We start from the raw sequence: 25,307 nt of genomic DNA on the forward strand, positions 1-25,307 counted from the left end.
AAGATAATCAATATACTGCTGAAGCAGGGTTTGTTTCCCTCCTTTCACAACTCCACAGTGTTGTATCAGTTTTTCTACATTTATAGTCTGAGTCACGACAAGACTTCTGAGACTCTCATTTTTCAGCCACATTGCTCAGTTCAACAAAGTCAAAACACTGCATATGACTGTTATGCTAATCAAAGGGAGGCATAAGAATGTACTTGTTTAATTCATAATAACCTACATCAAATTGTAAACAAGCTGAAATGTGGATGGCGGTGAGGTCGGAGGTCTAAGTGAGTCATTGCGTGGGATGTATCATAGACCAAAACAAAGCACATCAAAAGATTCTCTTTAAAATGACTAAGGCTGCAACTTTTACGGGCAAGGTGCTCTTGGCTGTCCCAAGCGCATGACGGCCCGCCTACCAATTTTGCGGACCTTCAAGAGAAGACAAACCACAAAAGTCTGTCTCAGAGTACACGATTTTTGAAGTCCTGATCTTTTTGAAAACCAGTTTCATCACCATGTACACAGGGGAGAAGTCTTGAAGATATTTTTCTTAAACATGCAAACACTACAAGATTTAAAGTCAATGGTGGAATAGCTACTACAGAATATTATCAATCAATCAAAATGTATTTATGTAGCACATTTAAAAACAGCAGCAGCTGCCAAAATGCTGTACATAAAGGAAAATAAATACAAATAAACATGCACAAACACAAGGGTTACGTATGGCCTTAGGAGGTCAGCTATGTAGGATGGAGCTAGTCCATTCAGGGCTTTTAAAACAAACAGGGCTGTCTTAAGAATTATCATAAAGCGTACTGGGAGCCAGTGAGGAAAAGCTAGAAGAGGACTTATATGTTCCCGTTTTCTGGAGCCTGTTAGCAGCCTGGCAGCTGCATTTTGAACCAGCTGTAGGCGGGACAGGGATGATTGACTGATACCAAAGTAGAGAGAGTTACAATAGTCTAACCGGGATGAAATGAAGGCATGGATAACTTCTTCCAAATCATTGGAAGAAAGTGCAGGTTTTAACTTTGAGATGAGCCAGAGTTGAAAGAAACCGGATTTCATGACTGCTTTTACCTTATTATCAAAAGAGATTGTGCTGTCAAAAATGAATCCAAGGTTTTTAGTGTGGGGCTTGATATATGAGGATAAGTGACCTAAGTGTTTGAGGATCAGTTAGGTGGCATTTGGGGGACCAGAAAGAACTGCTTCTGTTTTGCTGTCATTAAGCTGAAGAAAACTGTGGGCCATCCAGGTTTCTATATCAGCAAGACAGGTAAAGATAGAGATGAGATCAGATGGATTGTTTGGTTTGATTGGGAGGTAGAGCTGCGAGTCATCAGTGTAACAGTGATATGAAAGGGATGTGTTTCAGGATGATTTGACCCAGAGGTAGTATGTAGATGGAGAACAGGATAGAGCCTAAGATGGATCCTTGAGGTACCCCACAGGTTAAGTTAGCTATGGAAGAAGTTGAAGTCCCAGTATTTACAGAGAAGGTTCTGTTGGACAAATATGAACTGAACCAGCTAAAGGCTGTGTCACCATCACCAACCCAGTGCTGGAGGGGACTGAATAAGCTGCCATGGTCTACAGTGTTGAAAGCAGAGTTGAGGTCTAGCAGGATAAGGATAGCACAACTGCCTGAATCTATTGCAAGAAGGAGGTCGTTGTGGTTTTTGAGGATTTCAGACTCTGTGCTGTGGGCTGTCCTGAAACAGGACTGAGATTTGTCTAATATGTTGTTTTGAGAGAGATACGGCAGAAGACTCTGTAAGATAACCTTTTCTAGGACCTTGGATAAGAAGGGTAACTATGAGATGGGTCTGTAATTAGCAAGTTGTAGGTGGTCCAAGTTGGGCTTTTTGAAGAGGGGTTGCACTATGGCATGTTTAAAACAGGATGGAACAAAACCAGTTGACAGAGAGCTGTTAATAATTGACAGGCTGCTAGGGCCAAGAACATCAAAAGCATCCTTAAGGAGGAGGGTGGGGACTATGTCAAGAGGACAAGTTACAGATTTCATTTTAAAAACAGTGTCCCCAAGTGAGGCTAATGAACCTGGCTCAAAGCTGTTTAACTGGGCAGAACATACAGGTAGGACAGAGATTTCTCTAGCTGGGGCTAAAATGTTCTGCCTAATGTTTTCAACTTTATTAGAAGTTTAAAAAGTGATCAGGCAGAGACAACGAAACATGTGGATAGGGTCTGGGAGGTGGACTGGTGATTGAATTTATAATGCTAAAGAGGACCTTTGGTTTATGGTGGTGCTCTAAGATGATGTCTGAGAAGTATTTAGTTCTTGCTGCTTTAACTGCTTGTTGATACTTTAGTAGCTGGTGACTTATGGACTTATTATGGTGACTATCATGTGCAAAATGCAGTAATATACATACTAGTTTTCCGGCTTTAATTATCTACATGCATACATACCTTCTATTTACTCTTTTTCTGACAGGTAAATTTGGGTTGTTTTGAAGTGAACACAAGATACTTGTGCCCTGATCAAAGGATACCCTCTCAGCAAAGAAATCCCTAAACCCAGTAATTCCTCTAATGTTGGCCCCCTAAGTCAACCATGCAGGCTGATGGGCAGCAAAGAGCTGGCACTTCATTCAGTTAGTTAAGTTAACCCACCTCCAGACAGCTGAACAGTTACCTCCAGCGCCCTAGAGGCCCCCCTGCTAGCTCTCGCTGTCTACCATGCCAATGCAGACAAGTTCTTTATATCATCTTCTCTACATCATGGCCATCACAGCCCAAAAAGCATCACCCACTTAAACAGGCTCCAGACATGCAAGATCCGGGTAATGCTGACACTGCCTACCCGAGCACTTGACTCATAACTGCCACCACAAAAACATCTTTACCCAGAACCAACATCATATAGGAAAAAGAAATGAAAAAAGAGGCAAGAAAATTGTGGCTGTTTTGTTGAGATCTTACCTCATTTGTCTCGTTAACAATGCTGTTTTTCACAATAAAAAGTCAATTTCAGTCATTTTTGCAAGATTGCGAGAAATTAACTTGCTTTCACAAGAAAACCAATGCTGTTATCTCAAGATAATGACATTAACAAGTGGAATTGTCAAGAAAACAACCATAAATTACTCAACATCACAAGAAAATAGATTAAATTAAAATGTGTCCCTGCAGTACTTTCGCAGGGTCCTATTTCTATGGTCCTGAAACTGCTGCCTGCAAGCCTGCAGATACTCCCTTCTCCAACAGTCACATCCTCTTAAGTGAGCAGTTTATAGTGGACTTTTAAGTGAACTCACTAACACAATTAAAAATATAATGGTTTTGGACTCCCCATTCAATGAGCATTGCAAGCAGTTGCTTCACTGCTCAGAACATGCTGAAATACATAATAACACACGCCAGCCTGGCAGGGTTTGGTGCATCTTTTTAACTGCTTTTCTTCCCCATAAGGTAACAATCCTTCATTTAAAGGAGGAAAAATGAACCATGTCCAACCATGCAGCAGAAAGGACTGACAGCCTGAGAAGGGCAGAGTGACACATGAGCTGTGAGTTTTTCTCAGAGCAATCAATACAAGCTAAGAGCTCAACTACTGTACTATAGCTTAGCACAAAAAGTAAGAATATTTGTGTTTTCTTGATTATTTCTTTATTGTAACAATGCTTCTTCCAATTAATCTTACACCACTGGAAAGTCTGTTTATTTCTCTTTTAAATGGTGCCACATTTGTAAGGAACATGCATGTGTTGGATAACAGCAGAGCTAAGGTTGGTTGACTCATGAAAAATTAACCATATCATCTCTGCCGATGCCAAATGGCTTATTTAACTGTTACCACTGACTCTTCTTCTGAACTTCTGGTACCCCCAAGGGCTGACAATCAGATGCCTGATCAGGCACTTAGGAACTGTATGCTGACTGCTGCACCAATAAAGTAACATCTTTCAGTTGAGGAAGTGTGATCATGTGTTCCCTCACTGGAAAAATGAGGCTTGTCATCATTGGAGGCAATCTCAATGCAGAGAGATTTCAAGATGAGAATCTGCAAACAGTGGCAGTCCCATATCTCCACAGTCTGGGAACAAACTCTTTCCATGAGGATGACAATGCTCAACCCCACAGAGCGGGGTTTATCTGGGAGGAGGTGCCAGGCTGTTGTGGCTGTGTATGGTTCTTCCACTCACTACTGAGACTCCTGTTTGTTAGATGAATAAATTGTTTAAATGCCAGTATGTCTTGTTTCTTCAGACTTCAATAATCCAATCTAAAAAACAACACCAAACAAGAGGCAATGGCAGAATAAGCTGTATAGCTTTGGCAGAGAAGATCTGGAAAAATTTTCACAGGCTCAACCCACATACTCAGCTCTGCTGCTCATCCCACAAATGCATGTTCCTTACAAATGTAGCACCATTAAAAAGGGAGATAAACTGGCTTTCCAATGGTATAAGATTTATTGCCATGAAGCGTTGGTACAACAAAGAAATAATCCAACAAACACAGATTTCCTTACTTATTGTGGTTGGTTTAAATGCAGCCCTAGCAGGTTAGAGTTATGTCACAACAATTACTCTTAGCCCACACAGATTAAAAATGGCCCAAATATAGCAATCAAAATAATAGGCTCATAAAAAATTGGAAATTCTATCCATTGCCGAAGGCGAGATTAAGCATTTACAAGGCGACACATTCATTCCATCTTGAATGATAAGCAAAGGCATGTGCATTATTGGAAATTATTGATTTGCAGCAACACAACAATGAAAACCATTGCACTGAACAGTTGGTAGATATCCATCTTTAGAAAGCTTACAGCATTTGCCAACCTGATATTACTGATTGGTTTTGTGCCAAAGAGTTTGTGTTTAAGAAGATTAATACGTACCGGATGCCCCACCAGGTTAGCAGCAGCTTTTCAAGGGCTTTTATCCCCCACCTATGGTATTTTACTTTTCCTGAAAGCTGACCAACTGACCAACATTGTATATTGACAATATAATTAAACCAGTATAAGCAGTATAATATAATATAGGCAAAAATGCAGTATTTTGAGACATCATAGATGTATGCATGTATAGTTAAAACATTTTATAACACTGCACTTCTGCTCCATCTCAAAAGGAATTATGTCAGAGATCCATGCGCTCCTGCTTTTATCCCTTATGACCAGAAAGTAGTTTGATAAGTTTTATGTTACACTTTAATAGTGTGTTACAGTTGTAAAACATTTCAGAAAGTGTAGTTTAAATGCAGGATGGCAGAGTAAAAGCATGCAAGGGAATCACTCTCTCCTACTGTATCCTGATCTTGGCAGACTACATAAATTTGATTAAAGCAGTAGTCTCTCTGCCCCTATGTTCATGCCCCTACAAGGATACCAAAGGATAAGCTCCACTCACTCATACATGTGATCAACAGTGGACTTTGAAGCTACACTGACAAGGACGGGTCATCTGTTTTTGGTCAAAAAAACTAAAAAACAAGCAAACAAAAAAAAAAGACTATGAAAACATTGCTATGTATGTGGTTAAAAAGACACGTTCCTTCACCATCTCTAATCCATCACTTGATATATTTTTAGTAGAGCTGTAAAAGTTTTATTAATTTCACTGTATTACTGTGACAGAAACTTCTCAATACCATCATGGACATGTGATGGTTTAAAACAAAAGCTCTTTATGGCCCAAAAGTGTAGTCATTACTGGAGCAGAGAGACGGGAAGTGGGGGACTGCATTTACCTTGGCCCTTGCGTACCCATTATCCTTTGTACTCCACTCACTGGCTTGATCTGCCAGCGTGAAAATGGTTAATGCTATGAGTGGTGAGGGGGAACTGAATGACAAGATTTTTGAGATTGGGGAGGCTCCAGTGACTTTTAAATCTGTTATGTGGAAGAATTTTGGTTTCCTGGTGTAAAGAAATGAGAAAAGATAAAAGGTGACGGACATACAGGAACAATATGCAGACACTGCCAGACCACAGTGACACTTGATGGGGAACATGAGTAAGATGCTACTTGGAAAAATCATCACCACAAAAAGATTCGGGAAGATGCAAAGCCAGAATCTAGCCAGGCCAAAAGACTCTTAGGGAAGCATTCACACCCCACAACAGCACCAGGGCTCCACTGATAAATGTATCAGTGAAGGTTTCAGAAGATTAGTAAACATGCTTGAGCCTAAGTATATGAATTTTTAAGCCTAATGCACACGTAGGCATTTTTTGGCCCATATTGCAATATCTTAAGTTTTGTTTTTTGATACAGCAATAAATACCGTACCCTGGACTTGTTACTGAGGCATTATCATACTGTGAGATTTTGAAACCGTTATTTCTCTGATATTTAGTCCAAGGAAAACGGCAAACAAATGTTTCCCCCAAAAAAGGCAAACATAACTAATAAAATATTGTTTAAATTATCACATTGCCCATAGTTACTGAAAACTTTCAAAAGAAATAAAAAAAGATGACTGAGTTCTTAGCTGGTTGTTGCTTTGAAAAAGCTTCTCAGAATTCTGTCTGCGTGTTCAGATGGCTGGATCCACCTCTTCTTTTTTCTGAGGTCCTAAAGACATGCCCTAAGATTCATTCTTAGGACCTATTTTATGCTCTATTCATGTCAACAACCTGTGTGTTAACTTGTCAGATGCCTCATTTTATTTTAAGCAGATGACACCATCTTTATTTGCTTTTTTAATATGCTTCAAGTGTTTTTCAGTCTTATCTGCAGAAACTTAACTCGGTCTTAAATGCTGATAAAAAGAAACTCACGGTCAATACAAGTTCAAATGCAAGTAAGTTACCAAGGAACATCCCATCAATTTTAACTACACAAGGCTGACCATACTAAGCTAGTCTCAAAACTATATCTTTGTTTTCTTAATGATCTGAGAAATAATTGCTAAAGGGCATTGGATAAAATGGATTGGATTAAATGGATTAAATAAAGGGTTAAGATAATATATCCTTTATTAGTCCCACAAGGGGAAATTCAAAATTAACATGGCATTATGTTAATTAACATAAAATGAAACAATGGATGCCATGAAGATGGCAGGTAAGGCATATAATGTGCCACTCTAGAAGTGATGAAAATGTCCTGGTTTTCATTGTTTTTTCACTGGGGCACTTCATTGACCGGCACTAGGGCACTCTGAGAGGCTGCAGTGTGGGCGGCTCTCTTTACACTCGCAACGAGCGAGCAGACAGCCATCCGAGCACTTCTACCTGCAACATGCTGTAGCGCAAATGTACATTTGCAGAAGAAATTCCCCACTTACCATCCCAGTCGGGACAAGTGGGAGGCTGAGTGCACCGTGTGCAAACCTGGCACATTTGTTTCGGTGTCCATTGGGGTTGCTAGTGATCCTAAAGCTTACACGGACACTGAAAAACGTAAAAAAGCTGTGTGAGGTGCGAGTAGTTCAAGAAAGTTGACGGAGTTCTTTGTTAGACCCGGAATAACAGAGGACGCTGTGAATGTAGCGGAGGGTGCATTGACATTTCATACTGTGAAACACCAGAGCACCTACAGATCCATGGATTGCACTAGTGCATTGCTAAAAAAGGCATTCTCAGATTATGACACCGCCAAAGAGTTTAATAGTGCCCGCACTAAGACCGAAGCCATTGTTATAATATAGATAGTATTTGGTAATATAATAATTTTCTATCCATAAAGAGGAGGCATACTTTAAATGTATTGAAATTAGAAGGCATCTTTGAGTAAACTTCAAGTATCATTTGAGTATCTCATTGCTGGGTTTTAGGTAATCAAAATATGATCACCCTAGGAGTATATGAATTATGATGTGCAAAATAATTATATTGTTTGTTATTTTAAACTATTCCCTTCTCCTGTAGATTCATTCACGATTTCATCCATGACTAGTTGGAGTCTAGTTGACCTTTATAACATGAAAGTCGACTTCCAAAGTTCGCAAGTCGTGCAACCACTACTCTGTTGTCTGTGTAACTAAAGCCAGATAAAGTGCAATACTCTGTGACAGTGACCTCTGTTAGCTAACATTTGTTCAAAAAGTCACTTTGGCCAAATAAGATGAAGGGTCAGTGCCTGGACCCTCTATGGCTGGAGTGCTTCAAACATTCCAGTGAGAAAGCAACCCAAACCCTATCTTATCTAAAAGCTCTTAATGCCTTCAATGCAGGAGCGCTGCTGGTCACTGTGACATTCTCACACAGGAACCACTCGATCAAGCTCGAGCTGAAGCCTTTCTTGCATTTTACTCGTTGTTACCAATCCAGGCCAGTGCACTCCCAACTAAGTGGTTATCCTGAGTCTTTTTGCTCTGATTGCCCTTGAGTGGTCCCTGTGGCTAGCTGTGGTGTAATGGCTGCCTCCCTGTGGGAAAAAACATTCTCTCATGGAAGAAGGAGGGACAATTACTAATCAATGTATACAGCTCTCTGATGACACCCAAAGGAGATGTGTTACGACAGAGTCACATTTCACCCCAAAGGCTTTCTAGAGGAAGCACTCAAGTTGAGTGGACGGTTGCTTTCTAATGGATTGGCTGTGAATGACCACAAGTTATTACTAATGAGTGATGAAGACCAGACTGGGGTAACTGTATAACTTGTATTGTCATTAACTTGTTATGGGGCTGTTGAAAGCCTGTAGTTTTAATAAGTTTGATCAAAATCTCACAACACCTGACATCTGTTTCATTTGAGTAATCTGAAACGTCAGCTGAAATTCTGAACTGTATTCATAAAGACCAACTGTCTTCCTCTCTTTCTGTTGCGTAAAAGTGAAGTCAGTCAATACAAAGGTCGCTAGTAAATTGAACAGCATGACCTTGGGGAAAGACATTCAGAAAGGTGCTCATTGGTGGAGAACCCAGGAACTAATAACTTAGGAAATTAGTAGCAACCACTGAACAGTCCGAAGCTGCAGTGCTCTCTTGTTAATTTCCCATCTCAGCAATTTAAAACAGTATTATCTATTTATTTTAATAGCCCTCATTATTAAAGCATGAAATCAGGTAGTATTTGAACTGGAGGAAAAACTGCATATTGAGAAAGAATGAACATGTGACTGAAAAACTAAAACATTTTACTGTTTAAGATCTGTCAACTTAATTAAATGTTGGAGTCATTGAGATTCAGACCCAGAGATGTAATATTGCTGCTGTGTTCTCATACATTTTCCTTGAACCGGCTGTGACTAGATGAAAGAACTCATCCCTCTTCAAGATATTGTTAAAGTGCAATCTGTCTTTTTTTCTTTCATTTAGCCTGTTTACTCCCTTTTGTCAAAAACACCAGGACTGGACAAATACAGCTGCAAGAAAAGTTTGTGAACCCTTTGGGATTTCTTGGATTTCTGCATAAATTGGTCATAAAATGTGTTCTGATCTTCATCTAAGTCACAACAATAGACAAACACAGCCTGCTGAAACTAATACCGCAAAAAAAATTATATGTTTTCATGTTTTTATCGAACAAACCATGTAAACATTCACAGTGCAGGGTGGAAAAAGTATGCGAACCCCTCCTTTGGCAGCAATAACCTCAACCAAACGTTCCCTGTAGTCGCAGATCAGACCTGCACAACGGTCAGGAGGAATTTCGGACCATTCCTCTTTACAAAACTGTTTCATTGCAGCAATATTCTTGGGATGTCAGGTATAAATCGCTCTCTTGAGGTCATGCCACAGCATCTCAATCGGGTTGAGGTCAGGACTCTGACTGGGCCACTCCTAAAGGCGTATTTTTTTCTGTTGAAGCCATTCTGTTGTTGATTTACTGCTATGCTTTGGGTTGTTGTCCTGTTGCATCACCCATCCTCTGTTGAGCTTCAGTTGGCGGACAGATGGTCTTAAGTTTTCCTGCAAAATGTCTTGATAAACTTGGGAATTCATTTTATCCATCAATGACAGCAAGCCGCCAAGGCCCTGAGGCAGCAAAGCAGCCCCAAACCATGGTTTCCTCCTCCACCATATTTCACAGTTGGGATGAGGTTTTGATGTTGGTGTGCTGTGCCTTTTTTTTTCTCCACACATAGCATTGTGTGTTCCTTCCAAACAATTCAGTTTTGGTTTCATTTGTTCACAGAATATTTTGCCAGTATTTCTGTGGAACATCCAGGTGCTCTTTTGCAAACTTTAAACGTGCAGCAATGTTTTTTTTGGACAGCAGTGGCTTCCTTCGTGGTGTCCTCCCATGAACTCCATTCTTGTTTAATGTTTTACTTATTGTAGATTTGTCAACACAAATGTTAGCATGTGCCAGAGATTTCTGTAAGTCTTTAGCTGACACTCTAGGAGTCTTCTTCATCTCATTGAGCATTCTGCACTGTGCTCTTGCAGTCATCTTTACAGGACAACCACGCCTGGGGAGAGTAGCAACAGTGCTGAACTTTCTCCATTTGTAGACAGTCTGTCTTACCGTAGACACATGAACATCAAGGCTTTTAGAGATACTTTTGTAACCCTTTCCAGCTTCATGCAAGTCAACAATTCTTGATCATAGGTTTTCTGAGAGCTCTTTTGTGCCAGGCATGGCTCACATCAGGCAATGCTTCTTGAAAACAGGAAACTCAAAACTGGTGTGTGTTTTTTATAGGGCAGGGCAGCTTTAACCAACACATCCAATCTCATCACATTGATTGGACTCCAGTTTGGCTGACTCCTGGCTCCAATTAGCTCTTGGAGAAGTCATTAGCCTCGGGGTTCACATACTTTTTCCACCTTGCACTGGGAATGTTTACATGGTTTGTTCAATAAAAACATGAAAACATATCATTTTTTGTGTGGTATAAGTTTAAGCAGACTGTGTTTGTCTATCATTGTGACTTAGATGAAGATCAGAACACATTTTATGACCAATTTATGCAGAAATCCAAGAAATCCCCAAGGGTTCACATACTTTTTCTTGCAGCTGTATATTATTAAGGTTATCAACCTCAGTGGGACAAAGAGTGATTCTTCTACAGCTGATCACATCATTCTGTTACAGCACACCTGTGTGTGACAGGAGGAGCTCCGCCTCCTTCAAGGAGAGACAAAGTGCTAGAACAATCCAATCTGATTCACTTACAGAGGGCACTCTGCATTCATGATGTAGTGGCATGTGCTTTCAGTCAAGTATTTTAGGACTGACAGCAACTAAGTAAAAACAGGCAGGGAACGGTCTAGATGTTTGTCTGCCTGTCACCATTTCTGTCCGCCTCCTGAGGGACCAATGTGGACAGGATGTTGGGTTTACGGACATAAAGGAACTGGACTTAAAACAAAGGTCTGCAGATTTGTGGGATTTCTTTTAAGAAATAATAATATAGGACTTGTTGAAATTCCTTAGTTACATAGACTCAGAACTGGGACATAATATAAAATACTGCATTTTTCAAAGAAGGCTGACTCAAGCCAGTGACCTTCCTCTGCTCTTACTATACTACATTTTGGAAACCATAATCCTGTGACTTTTTTTTAGAGCAATCATTTTTCATTCTGAAATATCACATTTTAATGTACAGTCTGACTTGCACTTCAAACAACAATTTCTATCTAAATAATAAATACCATCCAGCTCCCAAGAGTCTGCTCTTTGAAGCTAGATGGCCTGTCATTCATAGTCCACTCCTCATAAAAAGAAAAAGCCAGACTTTACATCACAGCATCACCGATCATGTCAGCTGGAGGTCTGTAGGGAGAAAAATTTCCTGCTCACTTATTTTTATTATAGTGTGTGTGTGTGTGTGGGGGGTGTTAGTGTTTGTGTGTGTACGTGTTGTCATGATGATTTAAGATGTTGTTTGACAGTTCATTAAGGAAAATATCCCCCAAAGTTGAGGATTGTGCTTGTGACTCTGCTCTCACTGGTGGAATGTCTGGAGTCGTACAAAAGAAATATCTGTGGTTGGATCATGGTCGGCTATCCTATCCCCCTGTACACAGCACAGCAAACAACGCATGATCCCACTGGAAGTCGGTGCAACCTCCAAGTGAGTCCTGCGACTCAAAATTCAACGTCGAATCGGATTAAATTTGCATATTGTACACCCAGCTTAAGGCTGTCCATTTGTTATCCGATCAAACACGATGAGTTTGAAAATCACTTAAGAAGGGGGTGAAGCTACCTCTGCTGGTTGCTAGCAGCTAGCTGCTATCTATGGTGTTCTGCCATTTCCTGCTAGGGAGGTAAAGCATGTGACTTAGTTTTACATGTTCTCACACAGTAATGGTTGTAAGCCACAACAGAAAATGATGTCGGAAATGTCAAATATCAGCAAATATCAAAGATGCTAAAAGACAGCATATCCAAAATAGCTTCCTTGACAGCCATGATGATGTACAATATGTGATTAAAACAAACTGTTGACTTGACAAGCATAAAAAAACATGTTTGACTGAAAATAGCATAAAGGAAACCTTAGATATCAAAAATGAAATATTTCATTGTTTTTGAACAATAATCTCCTAATGTCTAATTTGATCCCCATGACATGTTTCAATAAAGATGGGGCAGGGTCATGTTTAAAACTCTGTACTTTAACTGTTCTTTAATAGCCCACTAGTGTCTGAAAATTCAGGAGACCAGCTTGTATGATTTTAAAAGTAATTTATTTTTCATAACTGCTTGATGTAGAATTTCAGCTGTTCAACAGGCCATAGCCCCCTTTGTGAAATGTTTCATAATGGTCTAAATATTTGAGAGCTGGGACTACAAGAAGGCCGGTTTAGCACCTGAACTATCTTTCTTTTGGGGCCATGCTTTTTTAAAACATGCAGAGTGAGGTCTGGCATCGGCTCTCAGGCAAAAGCAAGGCCTTTCCTTAAAAAAACAAAAAAAAAAAAACAAAAACAAAAAAAAACACATTGCATGTTATTTTTATTTTGGTCCAAAATGTATATAGAGATATGGTTCAGCATTAAGGGTGCATTCACTAATGTGCGAGTTACCCATGCATGTGTACTAAAGCACTCCTATACCATTACAGATGCAGGCTTTTTGAGAGATGAGCACTGATAACAAGCTGGGTTGTCATCCCTCTCCTCTTCAGCCCAGAGGAAGGCACATCCAGGATTTCCAGAGTTAGGCTGTGACTCGTCAGACCACATGACAGTTTTCACGTCCCTCAGTCTATTATAAATGACCCAGAAAAAAAAGCATTGACATGTCTAGATATGGTTTCCTCTTTGTATGGTAGGGTAGTTTTGGCTTGCATTTGAAGAAGTAGTGACAAATTGTGCTGACAGACAAAGGTTTCTGGAAGTGTTCCTGAGTCCATGCAGTGATGCAACTAAATGGGGTTGTAACTTAAAATTAAGGACATTTTATTGAGTGGGTTAAAAGCAGAAAATTTAGCTGGTGTTATTGACGTTCAAATCCTTTGTTCCCAAACACACAGCAACATCCTCTTCTTATGGGCAAGAGCATACAACCAAAACTGACAAAAATCAAACCAAAGCATATAAATCATTTTCCTTTTAGTTGTCACTGGTGGTCAACTGGACACAATTGCTCCCACTCTTCAGTATCTGTCAGCTCCTGTCAGCTAAGCTAGCTGTTAAGCTGCCAGGAAGGCCACTTGCCAAGCCAGACTGACTGCTATAAATAAGCAACTCAAACGCACTTGCACTATATCAGCTGCAGCCTAAAGCAGTGCCTCTACAGACAGAGTGGCCTGCTCATATGAAAAAAAAAAATACCTGACCACCACAAATATCAACATCCTATGGGATGAGTCTGCAATCCACTATTTGAATTTCATACACTGTAATTTAACTCAATATGCCAGTTGAAGATCAGGCTGCTGCTGCTGTCCAGTGGACACTGACTAATGTTTAGTGTCAGACACCATTTTACGCCCTTAAAGTGGCTTATATGCAGATATGGTTTCTCCATATTTTACGTTAAGATTTCACCAATCATTAGAAATCCTATAAAAAAAGGCCCATCATGACATTTAGCACAACTTTCCACCTTTATGATGTATGGATTTCATCAGCTTATCATTGTTTGTTATGATTTTAAGGCCATTTTTCTGGAACCAAAAGAGAAGTAAAACAATATTTTTTTTTAAGTTCTGGAGAAAACAGGAAGTTTGAGATGCTCTGGGCACTGCTGATTGGTCAAATGGTGTGATGTCACTCTCCGTGATTGCATTCCTTGACTGATCTCCACTGATTGGCTGAGAAAAATCAGTCTGGTTCTACTGTATCACAGAGTCAGGGGGAAGCCAAGACGGAAGTGACCATAAACTGTTCCTTGCTCCATAAAGGGTTAGGAACATTGCCACTGTCATTAAAAATGTATTGGCCATAATACCCATGTATATGTTTTGAATCTTAATGTACATTAAAGGCGGTGCTGTTGCAGAGCTGTTTAGTTTCATTGGATGGAGAAATGGCTGGTGAGAACCATCTGTATAGTTTTTTTTTTCATTTAAAGCTAATTTTTAAACACTACTTTTGCACAAAAGAACATTTAATGAAGCATAAATACACCATTTTATGACTTAAGGGTACTTATGGCAATGGACCTCAGTGAGAGTGTGTACAGGAGGCCACAAAGCCCATTCTCTATATTTCCCTCTTTCCTTCAGTAAAAATAGATAGCCCTAATGGCACTCCAATTCTGCATGCCACTTTCCAGCAGATGGCAGCTCAGTGTGGGCCTTTACTAATCATAAACATGTAAATAATGCATGGCTAAGAGGGCTCGTTGTAGTGAGCTAGACAGAAAGAGACAAGAGGGACTTCAGGCTTCACCAAACAGAATCAGCCCGTCTGCAAGCCAGAGCACTGCACAAGTTCCCGTACCACTCCATAGCAAATTCATCCATTTATATCATTAACATATTGATAGAGGTCAGTGTCAGAGTGGAGTTATCAAGACCTTATGTTTGCACCTGCTGTCATGAATATTTACTAATGAATTCTGATTAGGAGTTGGGCTTTAGGCTGTGATGACACAGTGCAGGAGGAGTCCAGTGCTTTTAATGAGATTATACACAGATGAGTGATGTGAGCACGGCTGTGAAGCACTTTTGTTCTCTTTATCAGTTTGCGTCTGCCTACCTGATGAGTGAAGTCATTTCATAGATCCAACTGAAACAATATGTTCCCCTTGACGCAAACCATTATCTTCAGGTGGTCCTTCAGGCTCGTTGACTTTTATCTCCACATTTCTTCAAGTAATTTGGTCCCTTTTAAGTGAAAACCCACTGATGGAAAGGCCTGTAATAGAGAGTCATCAAATGATGGAGGAGAGATTAGCTCATTTAGCAGGAAATGATGGAGAGAGAAAAGGAGGAGGTTAATCATAGACCAACAGTGTTCTTTATTCCTATGTATTTTTCCATTAATCCACTTCAGACTGCCTCTTATTGCTTTATTTCACTGTAATAAAATAAAAAAAGGCACAAGAACGCAAAAAACAATGTACTAGCATTACAAAATAAATGTCAATTTTATTCTTAAAATATATATACATACAGTGCTTAACAAATGTACCACCTATCATATTTGTCTCAAAGACCATCCAGCATCATAAAATGCTTTAATGCGGACTCTTTCATTTTCAGTGAGCTCTCCACCTTTTACCGTTTTGAACTGGAATGAGGAATTTCAAACTGAATTCACCCAAATTTGAGCCGGCTCACTGGGCTTCTCTGAGAAGTCAGAAATGAATCAAGCATAACATTCAACCACAAAAACTCATTTTACTGTTCAGGAATGCAAGTAAATAACTATAATTTGACACATTAATCAAGAAATAATAATGTGCTTTACTATTTTTTCAGTTTTTTTGTAAATCAGTAAATTTGAAAATTCATGGATAACAATAATAATTCTAATTTAGCATTACAAATATATCATTTGTGTCAAAGAGCTTCTACATATTGGTGTATTAACCATTGCAGAAACATAAAAATGATTTTGGTTATTACCAATGCTGTTAATTTAGGGCAGCTGTGGCATAAACCTTACTTTGGTTAGGGTTAGGGTGGTCTAATAAATTTGTTAAGCACTGTATATATTGTGAATGGTCTTTTTACAACAAAATATTTCAGAAAGGCTACATAAAACAGTTCCACATCTGATATTTAGGCTTGTCAGCTGCTTCTAATGGTTGCACTGGCACCATAAGAGGCACCACAAGAAACTAAATGTGGTGAACAAAGATACTCATCCAGAGGTCTGTTTTGGGTGATTTTCCATCATGCGTTTACAGGATGCCGTAACCTGGAAACAGTGCCTGGTCCAGCTATTAGGGGTGTCTGTATTTGTTGAAGCAGAATCTGGTTATAAAGGTTAATAAAACATGGGGAGCCATGAGAAAGAAAGCAATGGCCCAGGAAGGTAAACAGCTTTTGAGGGATGATGTTTTGGTTCAAGGACGACACACTGATAGAGGGCAAATAACAACTTCTTTGAAATTGAGGCCCTCTCTCTCCCCTTGAAGAAAATAGGATGTCACCTTCCTTGACAGAGACCTGGCTGAGGTTGATTGGACTAGACTATATATTTATGAAGAGGTGAATTAAGGGGAGTGGGGTCTTTGAATCAGAGCAGCAGGAGAGATAATCTGATGTAAAGTAATTTTAAAGATATGACATGAGAGTTTGCAAATCAAAACACTGAGACATTCAATCTAAAAAAGCATTTTATGGCTAAAATAACTAAATACAAATTTAAAAAGAGGTTAAAGACTCTGGTTTGACAGAAGAAGAAAAAAATTTTTAGAAACTACTAATAATTAACCACATAGCAGAGCTCCAGATGAAATGTGTTGTCTAGACTTTTTGCCCAGGGGGATTTGGACAGGAAAATGGAGCATTAATGTTTGATAAGCAAAAGCACTGTGATGACAGTCAGCTGGATGCAATGACCGACAGGATGAACCAAGGAAAATGGGTTATGTGGTTTATTTTGCCACCAGGCAGCAGAGTAGGATACATTTGTTGATTTGTAAATAAGTTTTGATTTCATGCAGAAAAGGTGATTTTATCGCTTCAATAACGTTGACAATCGGGGCAAAAGCAACATTTAAGGTATGAGTTCCTGCATGTCATAAGCTGAACAATTCATTCACAGTGACATTCAGACCTACGTTCATGAAGTAAAATTTATCAATTTAAAAAAAAAAAAAAAAAAAAAATATCTAAAACTCCAGACTTCAGCAATATCATGCATGTTATGTTTTGACCAGCAGCAGGAAAGGGTTTCTACCGATGGAGAGGGGCCAAGAAAAGGACAGGGACTCAATGTTTCCCCAGGTTAAAGTCAGGGTTTGGTGTCAAGACTGACAATATTACCTATATGGATCTGATCAACTGACTTCTTCTGCATAGCAACTGGTTTCACATCTGTGAAAACACGTCCTATTGAGGCTGACAAATCCCAGAAACTAACTACACTAACAGAAACAAAAGATAAGAGATTATGTTGAAAGGTCCCACCAGGTGTGATCCTTTCCTTATGATCTTGTGCCTCCCTCAGTGATAAATACAAGCCAGGGTCAATCTTAGGATCAGACATTCAGGGGTGCTCTGCTTCTTAATAAAGGTCTTTATATGTTTTCTACCCTCATCAAAACCACTAACCTCTTGAGAAATAAGAAATAGATCCATACGTCTACTCATTACTGTTGAGTTTTATTAGAGTTAGACCAATATCAACAATGTACAGAAAGCAGGACTTGTCACACCTTTAGCACTATTTACTTCTCGGGTTTTCTGCCATTTATTACAGAGGGCATGAATTAACATTACCTGACAAGGAATAATGTTTTAGAATATGATGCTCTGCCGGCTTAAGCAAAAAAAAAGTTATTTGCAGCATTTGTGCCAAATTTAAAAGCATCTGGTGAGGAACTTTCTGCTTTTTGAAAATATTCTAATTATGTCAACAGGAAATTCAGGGGTGCTACATCACTTCTAAAAAGGGTCTAGAATTGCCTATGATACCAACTGTTAGAGGTCCAGTCCTAACCCTAACCCCAAAGCAGGATTCATATTGAAAACAATAAAAATAGGTGAAAGGTAGAGTAAGGACATTTGTGTTTGGTAAGTTATTTCTTTGTTGTAATGGCAATAAATCTTATACCACTGAAAAGCCTGTTTATTTCTCTTTTAAAAGAAGCTGAGTATGTGTGTTGAGCCCATGAAAAATTAGCCAAATCTTCTCTGCCAATGCCAAACAGCAACTCTTTTTTTCAGCTTCAGGTACCCTCAGGTGCTGACAATCAGGGGCCTGATTGTCAGCACCTGTAAGTTTGGGCCCTGCTACAGTGGTCAGTAGGTGTCTGCTTCAAGAATCAGCATGCATTTGACTGATCTGGATAAGGCCTGTAGGATAGGGCGACTTCAGGCTGGTTTCCGCAAAACCAAGTTGCTGCTGTAATTTGAGTGAGCCCTAGTACCATCTCCAAACTGAAGGCCAAGTTTCATATAAGGATGTTAGATACAGACAGCAAAACGGGTGTCCCAAGAAGACCGTTTCCTCATCCTGTCAGCGCTTACAGATTTGCTGTCAAGGTTTGCAGGATGACGTTGTCGACAGCTCTGTGCCCAGACAAGCACTCAGCCAATCTCCGATCTCACAGGACTGCCTAGAGGCCTGCAGTGACGTCCCTTCCTGTAAGGCCCGTTTGTGCTGGTGTCGGGAACACATGCACAGGAGTCTGAACATGTGGAGGAATGTTATGTTCAGTGATGAGATCAGATTCCAGATAGGACCAGATAGGGTTAAAGTGTGGAGAAGATGCATGTGCAGTGCTGATTGCTGCACCGACAGAGTAGCATCCTTTTGGTTGAGGCAATGTGGTGATGAAGATTTGGCAAATTTTTCATACTCAGCTCTGCTGCTCATCCCATGAATGCATTTTTCTTACAAATGTGGAACCACGTAAAAGGAAAATAGACAGACTTTCCAACAGCATAAGATTTACTACCAAGATTCATTGCTACATCAAAGAAATAATCTACCAAACACACATTTTCGTACTTGTGGTAAGTGGTAAGTTCTTATATTTTTGCACTTTAGAGTGGTACAACCATCATGAATGTCAATCAATTAAGTAAGAAAAGGCAACAAGTGAATAAAAGGCTGTGTCTGTAAATGTTTCAGGAAAATGTCTTTAAGTCAGTAGCATATGGGCCAAAGAAAGGAAACAGCCACAACTTGTTCAGGTAAGAGGTTTGGTTGATCAGCCAACATCATATCCTTACGCTGCATTACAGACAAAACTATTGTCAGATTGTGACAAAAACAAAAATTCAACCTGTGCAGGGCTATGGGAGCAGAGCAGTCACTACTCTGGATGATAAAATGAATAAATGATGCTGATGCTCTGCTGAAATAAAGCAAGTGTGCATAGATTACACTGGTTAAAATCCAAAAAGTATTTCATGCCTTTGGAGCAGCGGGGGTTCACACTGGGGTGGCAGGCCACCACTCTAATTTCATGGTGGGAAAAATAATGAAGGAAAACCATGAATGAAGTGAGGCTGTAATTTGTATCAGTTTAGAAATATAGGTTGAAATATATCTTCTCATCTAAAATATTTTTTTCACAAACTCAGTAGAATTTGGAGAATCTATGTGAAGATTAACATGATTTCAGGGAAAGTAAGACAGTTAAGTGTTGTCATACTCATATGCGTCTAATCAGTGGTACATACTTAACTTTCAGTGCACCTCAGCCTATCTCCAAGGTTGCATCACTTTAATAGCTTTTGAAATTCAGCAAGAACAACATGCATTCAGTACCAGTTAACAAACCAGATTCAAAATGTATCCTGGCACAGACTCATCAATAATGCATGAAATGTGTAAAATTGCATGAAACCTGTCTGAATCCCCAGTCCAAAAGATGTCTGTAGCTGCTGACTGCAGCACTATTTCACTACAAACACGCTTGGTGTTGCTACTCAGAGTGTCCGGAGCGTGGACAGAACATAGGAAACACTGGCAAAAAAAAATCAACATTGCACCAGACAGTGTGTCAGATTGTATCCTGGCACATTCAGTGAACAGCAGTTGAATAATTGCCAGAGCAAGGCATCATTAGATGACAGGACAAGCCCTACTAATGAATCCTAGATTAATTTTAAGACATATCCACGGTTTGTTAGAGGCCTTGTCACCCCCTGCTATGAGGGAGTAGGTGTGACCCCATTAAGTTCTCCTCTCCTGCTCTTGTCTAGGACATGTCAGTCATTATCAAACATGCTTTTTTTTTGTTTGTGCTCTTTTTGTGCTACACTGACATATTTTGGGCCTCCTTGTGGGAACAGTCTTGAAGACAGTCTTGGGTTTTAAGCCACTGCTTTAACCACTTTTCAGACGATTTGTTACTTTTTATTTGTAGAGATAAATTCTGTCACTGGATAGTATATCTCCCACTCTCCATGAGGGAAAACATCATTTTTGAAGTAGCATTTATAAAAGCTTGTCTCAAATGTTACATCTCTCATTCTTGCACGAGGTCTTTAATGTCCTTTGGTATCGAGCAAATCAGTTGAGTTGGGAAAAGGGAGTCTGTGGGTCTGTGTGATATTACAGGATTTCTGTAAATTGAAGTTTAAGCAGTTTTTTAAGATATGTGTCCTCCCATTGTCATTTTGGGGCAGCCAGCAGTATCAAGAGCCAAGAAATGAAAGTCACAGTTATGTTAGTTTATATTATCTACAGAGGAAAGCAAACAGGGCACAGACCTCGATTAAAGTAAGCAGGATGTGTAATCACCTCAGGGCTTTATTAAAAAAAAAAAAAGACTAAATGCTAACACATAGATGTAATATGATAACAGTGCTGTCTAAGCTGTGGTTATATCAAAGAGAGAGATAAAAGTCTGTGTGTTTGTGAGTAATGACAGGTCTAAACTGAAGTCAAAACACATCAGCATAACTTTTGAATGGAAACTAAATTTTCCATCTCCAGAGCCATTTAAAATCCTCCTTCTACTGTTACATTTGTCATATACATTGATGGAGAACATTTTCAACCAATGAACAACTAAAGATGTAGTCACACTTTTGATCAGTTGGAATCCAAATCATGACATTTTAAGATACAGTATTCAATTTGATCTTAAAAATTTGCAAAGTGACTGATGGTCAATTAACCTTGCAAAGCAGATGGATTTGCCAGACTCAATGTCTGTCATCAGGCAAATTTATCTTGAAAAGCTCCAATCCACAGTGTTTGTGGCAAACAGAAGACTGTTCAGACCAGTCAAAGTTATCTGAGAAGAACGAGGTGATAGCTATGGGTTTAATTATTCTCGTCATTTACAATGGCTGCCTCCATCGCAGTGGTTAGCTCAGGTTTAGCTACAGAACTAGAGCATGTTTCTGAAATAAAGAGTAAAAATAACACGAAAAGCTTTTCATGAAGGAAAAGATGTTTTCACTCTTCTACCCCCTCTTCTGCGTGACTCTATGAGAATTATGGGGGAAAGAGATAGTTGTACTGTGAGTGGTTGAATACATCAGATACTAGTGGAGTGATTAGCTCAGACTTAGGAACACCAGCAGTTTTTTTTTATAACTGCGATATCTTCCTTATCAAAACGAGGGAAGAGAGGAACACTGAAAGCTTTTCATGATGGGAAAGATGTTTTGACTCTTCTCCCAGTCTGCTTTGGCATCTGTTTGCGATCGTTATGGGTTGGTTTTTGCCGTTGTATCCATTGGCTGCAGCTGAGGAAGCTATTAGATTAAATGTAGTTGTAGGGAAGTGGCAGTTTAATCAGAAGTGGACCACATTTTTTTATTAAGACATGAGCAATGAGCCACAGTGAAAGTTTGTCTCAACAGAGAAGACATTTATGCATGTCTCCCGAATGGCCTTGTCATCAAATCTATTCACTGAGAAGCTCCAACATTACAATACAATACAATCTTTAGCAGCAAGAACACGCCAGCTCAAAAGAAGTGCATGGTACAATGCCATTTGTTTTGTCGCTCTGATTGGCCCATCATAAATGTGACGGACAGAATGTTCCTCTAATTACTACCCTCTGAGAATTTTATGAACAGCCCTCCCCTTCCCAAATGCTTTCTATGGGAGCCTTTCCCGATGAATGCAACACGTATCCATGCATGCATGCTTGAACGGTCGATCTGGTGTGTCAGGTTAGGGCTGTACCTCAGCTGAAACTCTGAGGTGAATTTAGTAACTCTTAATTTTTTTCTGGACCACTGTCAAACTTCCCCATGACATCTAAATATTTTGCAGGAATATGTGGCGTTAACATAGAAAAACAAGTCCAAACTTGGCAAAAGATCCTGTACTTTTCCTATCACCCCATACAAAACTAGCTCATCAATCTGTTATCTGGACAAGCTGAAGGTCAGCATGTCCCTTAACTGTTTAACTGGATGTTCCAGGTTTGTGTGTTTGTGAGTGGTGGGCAACATGCAGACATTTTTACAGACAGTTGTTTGGCTATCCATTTCTAAAGATTGTGTCACACACCCACAGCCACTTCTGGAAATATCCACTGCATGTGCTCTGAGCTCTCCCCTCACTTTACCTGGGTGTTCTGAGTTCCTTGTATGTTTGTGTAAGAATGATTATATTACATGCTGTGAAATGAATACATGGACAAATACATGCATAATGGAATACATGAGAATATGTAAATACCTGAAGTCCCTTGTCAAAATATGAACACTGTTAGATGCTTATAAAGTACTGACCTGGTCGTTTAAAACTTAAAATAAAACCAGATAGATGAATGGATGGGTGGTTAGTAAGTGATAGAACAATGCATAACAAAATGTTTGTGTAGTATAGAGGAGAATAGACTTCTCCTTCTGTAGACCACTACTGTCACTGTTTTAGAATTGTTTTTATACAACTTTATTAGTAAACAGAGTCTCTGAAATAACCACATTGCAAAAACTTCAGGCTAGCAATATTTCATTAATAAAACAGGCAAAAAAAAAGTCAAAGATTGAATCCAGGTTTAAAGTATGTTTAGACCCATTTTAGAAGTAGTTACCAAACTTTGGCTTGCTTTAGATGGCTTGAGCTAAGGCTAACATAGCTATGCTAGCTAAGTAGTTAATTTTTCCACATAAGCTAACATGGCTACACTAGCTTAGCTTTAGCAGCAGCTCTAGAAAACTAGGTCTACTACTCTGCCAACGACTCTCAAGTGCCCAGGTGACTCAGCGATGAAGGGAACCACCTAGATCAGCAGTTTTCGAAATGTAAGGACTTCAGGGGAGGCGTGGAACCAGAAACCAGAAAGAAGGTGATTTGCTTTGCTAACTTCTGCTGTGCATGGAGCAAAATGGATAAACTTATAGGGACTATAGAGTCAACTATGCAAGTAAGGATTTTCCTGCATTGATCCTGATGATGCTCAAGTCAAGTGTTTAATTTGCAAAGATGTACAAGCTAATGACAGCATAAGGCTGTTTAAACCTTGGGGTCATCGTAAGACTGAGCAAAAAGTCGAGTGACCAAACTAGGGGAATTTTTAACAGGAAGTGAAAGGAACTTTGGTTACTGATCCGTGCATCGGCACTGATCAAAAGCAAAGACCAAGAACGGCTGAAGGTGGAGGACGGTCCGCTGTTATGTAATCCTGCATCAACTGGACAGATGAAAACTTATGCAGTTCCCTAAATAAGTGCATAGAGCATAATAATCAGGTAATTTTGGCAATGAATCAATTACTGAAAGCAAATAACTGATTGCCTGGGAAAGACAGATGTTTAAGAACATTTGCAGAACAAAATATAAAAAATACACTGATGTTAAAAACTGTTAGATTAGATATAAATGTTTGATAATATGGTTGGGTGTTTTTTTTTTTTTTTTTAATCTGAATCTTTATGGGGGTGGGGGTCCACTGAATGAATAATTTTCTCTTAGGGGAGAAAATCACTCTCCCACACTTTGGAAACCCCTGACTTAGATCATTATGAAGATATTCAAATGTTCAAAGTATTCTGTTGTAGTTGCATGCATTGGAAGTAGAAATTAATTGAGGCTCTATTAGGATTCACAAATAAGAACTACTGCCTTGGAACTCTGTTATATTGGTTCTTGCAATACAGTAGCTGTAAACTGACAAAGCTACTCTAGGAATAAAAATAAGACACTGAATGGAGTCACAGTGTCAGAGAGAAATATGTTTTAACAACAGACATTTCAATTGACTCAACTGAACACAGTGATAAGCGAAAGAGGCTCTTGCCACCGGGTCAATCAAACTGAGTGCAATAATAGAGATAGGTGAGGCTGACATGAGACGAATTGAAAAGTTACACTCCAATACGAGAAATACACCTCTTGGAAATTCTGACATCTCCTCCCCAAAACAATTTCTGCCATGGAAGTAAAGGAGTTATTGATGCTCTGAGAGAACTTTCCCCTCAGAAAAATCTAAGAGTTGGGTCAGGAAAGGTGTGTGTGTGTTTGCTCAGTTTTCTGGAGGAAAAAAAAAAAAAAAAACGAGATTAAGTCCAAGTAACCAAAATAAAAATAGAAGTGATGAACTGGTATATTTTGGATTTCAGTGCTGCCCATGGGGCTCAAAAAAAGAAAAGTACTTGGCTTTTAAAGAGTGTATCATTAAATTCAATGTACGAAATCCTTTTAAGCTTAAAAAATCTAAGGTATGGAATGAATATTAATGTAAACTGTAATGTAAACTCTTCTCTTAATCCTGCTTCCGCCTGCTCCCACTGGATTCCTGACAGTTATCACCCACTCCCACAGTGCATGCTTTCCACTCCCACCCACACCTGCAACAGGTGTGTCCAATTGTATTCCGCACCAATTCTGACAATCCATGCTAAATATTCGGAATAACAATGTGTTTTTAAATAAAGGAATGGTAATACTAATGTACTCACTTAAGAGCAACCTTGACAAAGTTTCCCTGCCAATTATAGAAGTAAAATTAGTTTGGATATATTGAGGGGAAGCAAGCATGGTGACATAAGTATGGCATCCCCACTGTTTTGTAGGCTATAAACGGTCAACACTGAGCTACACTTCAATATCTCCTGCTTTCAATGAATTCAAGAAAGCTTTAAGTCCAACAAACCTACTTGATAGAGTAATGATAAATGCCACCTTTTACTGTCTAATACCAGCTCTGAAAGTATTCATACTTGTAATTTACAATTTAAAATGTGGTCTTGACGCTAGTTGGAAAATAGCAAAACACTAACACAATCAAAAATTTGTGTTAAGTTTACCAGATTTTCCTTATCCTTTTTTCCTATACGAGTTCAGTTGCTTAAAGTCATTCTATTCAAATTTAAAGCTAATCAAGTACATTATTGCTTTTGGTGACCCATGTGGATAAAGCAGAACCACTCATC

The sequence above is a fragment of the Cheilinus undulatus genome, linkage group 5 (assembly GCF_018320785.1).
Source record: "Cheilinus undulatus linkage group 5, ASM1832078v1, whole genome shotgun sequence".
Lineage (NCBI taxonomy): Eukaryota > Metazoa > Chordata > Actinopteri > Labriformes > Labridae > Cheilinus > Cheilinus undulatus.